Raw genomic sequence first — 6,885 nt, 5'->3', positions numbered from 1 at the left:
TGTGTATGTATATAAAGGCTGTCAGACATGAAAACTAGATTACTTACAAAGGACAAGAGCCAACACCAATTGCATTCTTGCACTGAACAGAAGAAGACAGGAGAACTGAGGAACTCCACTCCCAGAATTGGCGGAGGAGGATTCCAACCCCAAATCCTATCCCTTGCTGAGAGAGCCACCTGCCAGGGGAGGGGAGGCTGTGAGCCACTGTGCAAAGATCCAGGGCTGTGTCACTCGTAGATATTTCGTCTAAGGAAATACTTTGTGAACGACCCTTAGACAACAAAATGCAAATTATGATAACGTCTGCAGTGGGGCACAAGGTGGTGAGGAAAGAGCATGACTGTGAGTCTGTCTGTACACATGTACGTGTGTGTGTGCCGTTGGCCACTCAGGTACACCTATATTTATGTCTGAATTGAAGATAATGGGGTGCTTGGGAATTTGTAAGGCGAGTGCGAAATAATGGTCATGCAAATAGAGGGAACATCCTACAGAGGCACCTGGGTGGCTCAGTCCGTTAAGCCTCTGACTTCGGTTCAGGTCGTGATCTCGTGGTTCCTGTGTTCAAGCCCCACATCAGGCTTTGCACTGAGAGCTCAGAACCTGCCTGGGATTCTCTCTCTCTGCCCCTCCCCCACTTGAGCTCGCTCCCTCTGTCTCTCTCTCTCTCTGCCCCTCTTTCTCTTTCTCTCTCAAAATAAATAAATAAACTTAAAAAAATCCTACAGGAAAACCCTACAAACGTCTAAAAGTACTAAACTGTCTCATGGATCCTTGGGAATGGAGGAAGGAGCAAGCAGAGAAGGGAAGAACTTTTCTTAGGTTTTTATCGGAGGTAAAGAGCATTATGAAAGTGGAAGAGGGCAGTCAGAAAAGAAAACGCTTTGATGGAGAGATATAGCTTGACCCCTTGTTTTCACATCAATAGCAGGGAAAGAAAGGGTTCAGTAGAAATGAGCTAAATAGAATAATATCCAGAAGAGTGGGAGATTGTGCTAGAACCTCTGAATTTAATAGGCAAAATGGAGAGAATGAATAGTACCTTTATCAACCCACCGAAATTAAGGGGGAAAAGGGAATAACAAAGGAACATAAATGGCATGCATAAGGTAAGATGAAAGAAATAAAATCAAAGACATCTGATATTCCATTAAATGTGAATGGGCTGGATTCGTCTTTCAACAACAAAAAAAAAAATTGCCAGAATGGACTTTAAAAAGCAGACGTATCTTATTTCAAGCCACCCTTACAGTGAAGTGATTTGTTTAATGTGGAAAAGAAAGGAAGAGGCAAGCAGATATTGGGAAAATACATTCTTTGAAAAACAAAAAGAAAGGAAAGAGGGAAAAGCAGCAATACAATTATAATTAGCAAAGCAACATTAAAGATTAAAAGCATTGAGGCGCCTGGGTGGCTCAGTCAGTTAAGCGTCCGACTGTTGATCTCAGCTCGGGTCTTGATCTCAGGGTTGTGAGTTCAAGCCCTGTGTTGGATTTGCACTTGGTGTGAGGCCTACTTATAGATAAATAGATAAATAAATAAATAAATAAATAATAAATCGATTAAAAGCAGGACAAGACAAGAAGGTTATAAAATATCAACACCCTTTATGAAAAGGATGTAACAGTCCTAACTCTATATTCCAAATATCTAAAAAGCTAAATATATCAACCAAACACCTTTAGAAATATTTTAATAAGGCATAAACATTGATTTTATAGTGAGTTATTATTTGTTTTAGTGTTTATCTATTTTTGAGAGAGAGAAAGACAGAGTGCAAGCAGGGGAGGGGTAGGGAGAGAGGGAGACACAGAATCCAAAGCAGGCTCCAGGTCTAAGCTGTCAGCACAGAGTCTGAAGCGGGACTCGATTCCACGAACTGCAAGGTCATGACCTGAGCTATAGTCAGACGTTTAACCGACTGAGCCCCCCAGACGCCCCACCTTGGTCTATCATTAAAGTGGCCTTTCTTTTCTGAAATGATAGCAGATGGCAAGTGTTTTTTAATGTTCTTGAAAAATAATATTTCCGAGACTATGACCCCCCCAATAAATTAACTCATGTTGAATATAAGATGTATTGCTCTGTGAAGCCAAGTGTGTGGGGACCCCTGTTCTCCATGATTTCTTTTCTAGAGCTCTAAAGACTATCCACGCTACAAGGAAATCATGTTTCTGCAATTGCCTTGCACTGTGTGTAAATGCACTTGACCAGAAAGGGGAGGTGTCCAGTCATTTAAGGAACCAGATTTCCTCTGGAGGGTTGGGGGATGTAACAGTCCTGCCCTGGGAGTTTCAAAGAAAATTGCTGCATTGCAAAGCATCGCTAAGACTGATGATTCCTAGCCCTTTATAAAATCCCTGATGGGGGGCGCCTGAGTGGCTCAGTCGGTTAAGCCTCTGACTTCAGCTCAGGTCATGATCTCGCAGTCCGTGAGTTCAAGCCCCACATTGGGCTCTGTGCTGACAGCTCAGAGCCTGGAGCCTGCTTTGGATTCTGTGTCTCCCCCTCTCTCTGCCCCTTCCCTGTGCATGCACGTGTGCTCACTCTCTCTCTCTCTCTCTCTCTCAAAAATAAACATTAAAAAAAAAATCCCTGATGGAGTCTGTCCCCACATTACCAACCCATGTCCATTACCAACTGTGTACTTGGTCCGCCCCCCCCTCCCGCCCCATATTCTACTTAGGAATCTCATCATAATCCAATATCATTACAGAAGAAAAACTGTCAGATACACACAGAGAAGTCATCATTAATATGACAAAGTTGCCCCGAATCTGGCTTCAAAATTCAAAAGAAAGGGGCGCCTGGGTGGCTCAGTCAGTTGAGCGACCGACTTCGGCTCAGGTCACAATCTCGCGGTATGTGAGTTCGAGCCCCGTGTCGGGCTCTGTGCTGACTGCTCGGAGCCTGGAGCCTGTTTCGGATTCTGCGTCTCCCTCTCTCTCTGACCCTCCCCCGTTCATGCTCTGTCTCTCTCTGTCTCAAAAATAAATAAACGTTAAAAAAAAATTTTTTTAAAAAAACAAAAACAAAATTCAAAAGAAAAAAAAATTGGAGGTTATAATTTTACCAACATCAGACCAAAGATAGACAAGTACCATCTCCATGTACAGTATCCTTTTTTATCCTCTAAGATTTCAAAATGATTTCTAATGTTATTATCATTTTGTGATTCAAAATTTAGGGACTTTATTTTTTTTTAATTTTTCTCTAACATTTATTTGTTTTTGAGAGACAGAGAGAGAGAGAGAGAGCATGAGTGGGGGAGGAGCAGAGAGAGAAAGAGAGAGAGAGACAGAATCAGAAGCAGGCTCCAGGCTCTGAGCTGTCAGCACAGAGCCTGACACGGGCCTCGAACCCACAAACCACGAGATCAGGACCTGAGCCAAAGTCAGATGCTTAACCAACTGAGCCACCCAGGCGCCCCTTATGGAGCTTACTTTAAACCCAAGTGGAATTTGGAAATTTGGCTCATTTAACGTGGTGTTTCCCTTCTTCCCACCATGGGAGACAGCATGGCGTGGGGAACTTTGGTCTGTCTCACAGCAAGTATCTGAATTCAAATCATGCCTGAAAATTGTTTATTACCTGTGCTGCTTTCAGCAAGCTTGTAACCTCTCCAAGCCTCAGTTTCACATCTGTAAAATGGGTATTGTAAGACCAACAACACATAGTTGTGGTGTATCTGATGTGAAGTACTCAAGAAATGCTAGTCCTATTTTTATAAAAAATCTAATTAGACCTCCAATTTTAATTTTAAATGAACTTTCACAGGTTGCCTCCTTTTCTGCTTGGATTATTAAAAAAAAATAGGGAGGAAGAGTTTAAATTTGCGTTTCAAGTTTGTGAAGAATTATACAAATGAATCTGGAGAGAAAAGATTTTACGCCAAATGTTTTGCCTCCTCATAACCCCAGATACCCACAAATAAGAACCACGGGTGATCCGAGCTTTAATTTTATACCACTGTCTCTTTAACTAAACAGTCCTTAGCACCGTGCTTTGGCGCTGAATCATTACTGACTCAGAGGTTTATAAATACTGCTCCTTGAATCACTTGGAATTTTCTTTGCTTGTCCCCTACTTCCCTCTCTAAGTTTCAGCCGGACCTGACCCTGTAAAGAGAGTGATATCTGACAAGTTCACTTCCCACACTACGGGGCCGCTAAGTCTCTATGACGTACATGCTGCGTTTATAAGAAGGAACATTCTAAAAATAAGCTTAATATATTCTCACTCAATTCATTAAATAGCTGATCCAACTTAAAGACAGTGAGCTGCACTCATCAGTTTTCTCTAACACCTTACGAAATGTCAGAGACAGAGGAGTGCCTGGTTGGCCCCGTCAGTTAAGAGTCTCCTTGGGCTCAGGTCGTGATCTCACGGTTTGTGGGTTTGAGCCCCACGTCAGGCTCTCTGCTGTCAGCGCAGAGCCTGCTTCCGATTCTGTGTCTCCCTCTCTCTCTGCCCCTCCCCCACTCGTGCTCTCTGTGTCTCTCAAAAATAAATAAACATTAAAAAATGTCCAAAATTAGGACACCACTCTTACTCCCTTCAAGGTAAATTAGAATGCATACATCTTTATAGGGGGAAAAATGCTTCAAGAAATAATGTAAATAGGGAGCCTGGGTGGCTCAGTCAGTTAAGCATCTGACTTCGGCTCGGGTCGTGATCTCATGGTTTGTGATTTCCAGCCCCGTGTCGGGCCCTGTGCTGACAGCTCAGAGCCTCAAGCCTGCTTCAGATTCTGTGTCTCCCTCTCTCTCTCTCTGCCCCTCCCCACCCTCATACTCTGTCTCTGTCTCTCAAAAATAAGTAAACATTTAAAAAATTTTAATAACAATAATATAAATACATGACATTTGAAATCTAAGCCTCATTTGGTAGAAATAGTGAAAAGATAACACTCAGTAAAAAACAGCCAAGGTGCCTTGTTGAAGGCAGCCGAAATGTGATTGCTGGTATGTAAATCAAATAAGGGATTTGTTTGAGTAATAGCGGGTGAGAAATTACAGACAGAATGCACAAGTCAACACTGTTAGAGTCAACTCATCATCTGTGCTAACAATAATGTACAGCAGCAAAGATAATCCCCAAATCTTGCACATTGCTTTTGTATTATCACATTATTTGCAGTAGATTGTTTTTCCCAGTTATATTTGAGATTTGTTTGCTTTTTTGTGTATTCATTACCTGATAGCTGGCGAAAAATACCCAGCAGCACCCTCAAGGGCGCAGGGAAGCCAGGGAGATAAAATTTTGCCAGAGATAATCTACAGAACGAATTGTGTCTGCAGGCGAGTGGGAGGTGTTTGGAGGGAGGCCAGTCACAATACTTGATGGCTCTGCCGTCTGTCAGCCACCCTACAGGTGGCCCGGGGAGAAGCAGGCTTACAAGCACACCTACTCACTGCAATCACTCTCCTTTCCTTCAGGCCCAAGCCCACCGCTCCAGAGCTCTTGTGGTTAGAGCACTGTAGATGACGGGTCTTGAAAAAAGGAGCGTCCCTTCTGTGACCCAGGTAAGAAAGGCTCACCGGAGTTCTGGGTGAGAGCCCCCTGGGCTTCTTTGGGGCCAGAGGAATCCTGAAACCATGGATCAGGAGACACGCTTGAGATGTGTGTTGGTTTGTTTTTCTGGCCCTGAAATCACCCTAAAAATGGAACGTATTGTAGAACAGACCTATCTATGTTCGGGGGCGGCAGAATCCACATAGAACCCTGTTTCCTGGTGTTCCGGGGAAAAGCTTTCATCTCGCGGGCTGTACTCTTCAGTATGGCTGTATACACAATAATTCATTGTGCTTTCGAACATGCCGGTGATGTTAAGTGTTCTGCATCATCTACAGAGCCTACCATTCAAAATCAGATACCATCTTCGCAGAAAATCTTAGTTGACATTTTTATGGTCTCCAAAGAGGTGACATCGTGATTGCAAAAATGCTGAGTGATCCAAAATCAAATATTTGCCGAGGGAGACAAAATTTTCCCCAGTAGTTCATCAGATTTCTTTAAAAGTCATAGCGATGGGCCAGTGGCTCAGGTTTGACTAGAAGATGCTAATCTATAGAATTCTGCAGATTCCGGGTACCATGGGACCTATTCCACGTGGACAAATAAGAGGATGTAGCTTAAGATTTGGCCTCCGAGTGACTTGGGATTTCTAAGTGACAGCCCTCATAGCCACAGATTTTCTGATGATTAGCTAACATGTATTCTTTTGACTTGATGATTGTCTCCTATTCAAGTGAATTTATTATTGCCACTGAAACCATTTATTTACCAAGAAGATATTTATTTTTCAAAAAAAAGATCACCCCCAAATTTGGGGGAGCAAAGTCCAAAGAAAACTAATACGAACCAGTTGAAAAATGAATGAGCTAAGCCACATTGCTCAGAGTGACCAGAAAAAAAGATTTTCCAAGGAATCTTTCTGACTCCTAAGAAGGAGATGAATCACGATTTGTGCAAAACCTCTCAGTAATATTTTAAATTCTAGGGAAGGTGACCCCGAGACAACTAGTTTCAAACCCTCTGCCCAGAAACGGACAAAATCATGAAAGTAAAATATCAGAAACAAGTCCTCAGTGCTGAAGTAACACATCAGCAGAGGATTATATGATCTATAAGGCAAAGGTGAAACAGAATCAAAAGATCTCACCAAAAGCCCACTTGGTTTTCCTGCCCTGGAGGTGGGGCCATGTTGAAGGAAGAGAAGCAAGTCCTGACAGATTCCTCCAGAAATCCTAACAATGAGAGTGAGGGCAAGAGGTGAGGGTGAGCAGCCTATAGGACACATGCACAGATTCAGAGCCTTCAAGGGCGGGGCAGGAAAGCAACCCTAGGGCTTAGCAGAAAACCTTGTAGCAATTCCGCTCG

At 42.9% G+C, this 6,885-nt stretch overlaps 1 pseudogene; it reads left to right on the top strand.

The window, feature by feature from the left end:
• Positions 1–6,537, top strand: part of LOC125929772 (mitochondrial inner membrane protease subunit 1-like) — a 20,152-nt pseudogene extending 13,615 nt beyond the window's left edge.
• The last annotated feature ends 348 nt before the right edge of the window (positions 6,538–6,885 follow it).

The sequence above is a fragment of the Panthera uncia genome, chromosome D1 (genome assembly GCF_023721935.1).
Source record: "Panthera uncia isolate 11264 chromosome D1, Puncia_PCG_1.0, whole genome shotgun sequence".
Lineage (NCBI taxonomy): Eukaryota > Metazoa > Chordata > Mammalia > Carnivora > Felidae > Panthera > Panthera uncia.
The sequence above is the reverse complement of the archived record's forward strand: the minus strand, read 5'-3'. Positions and strand labels throughout refer to the sequence as shown.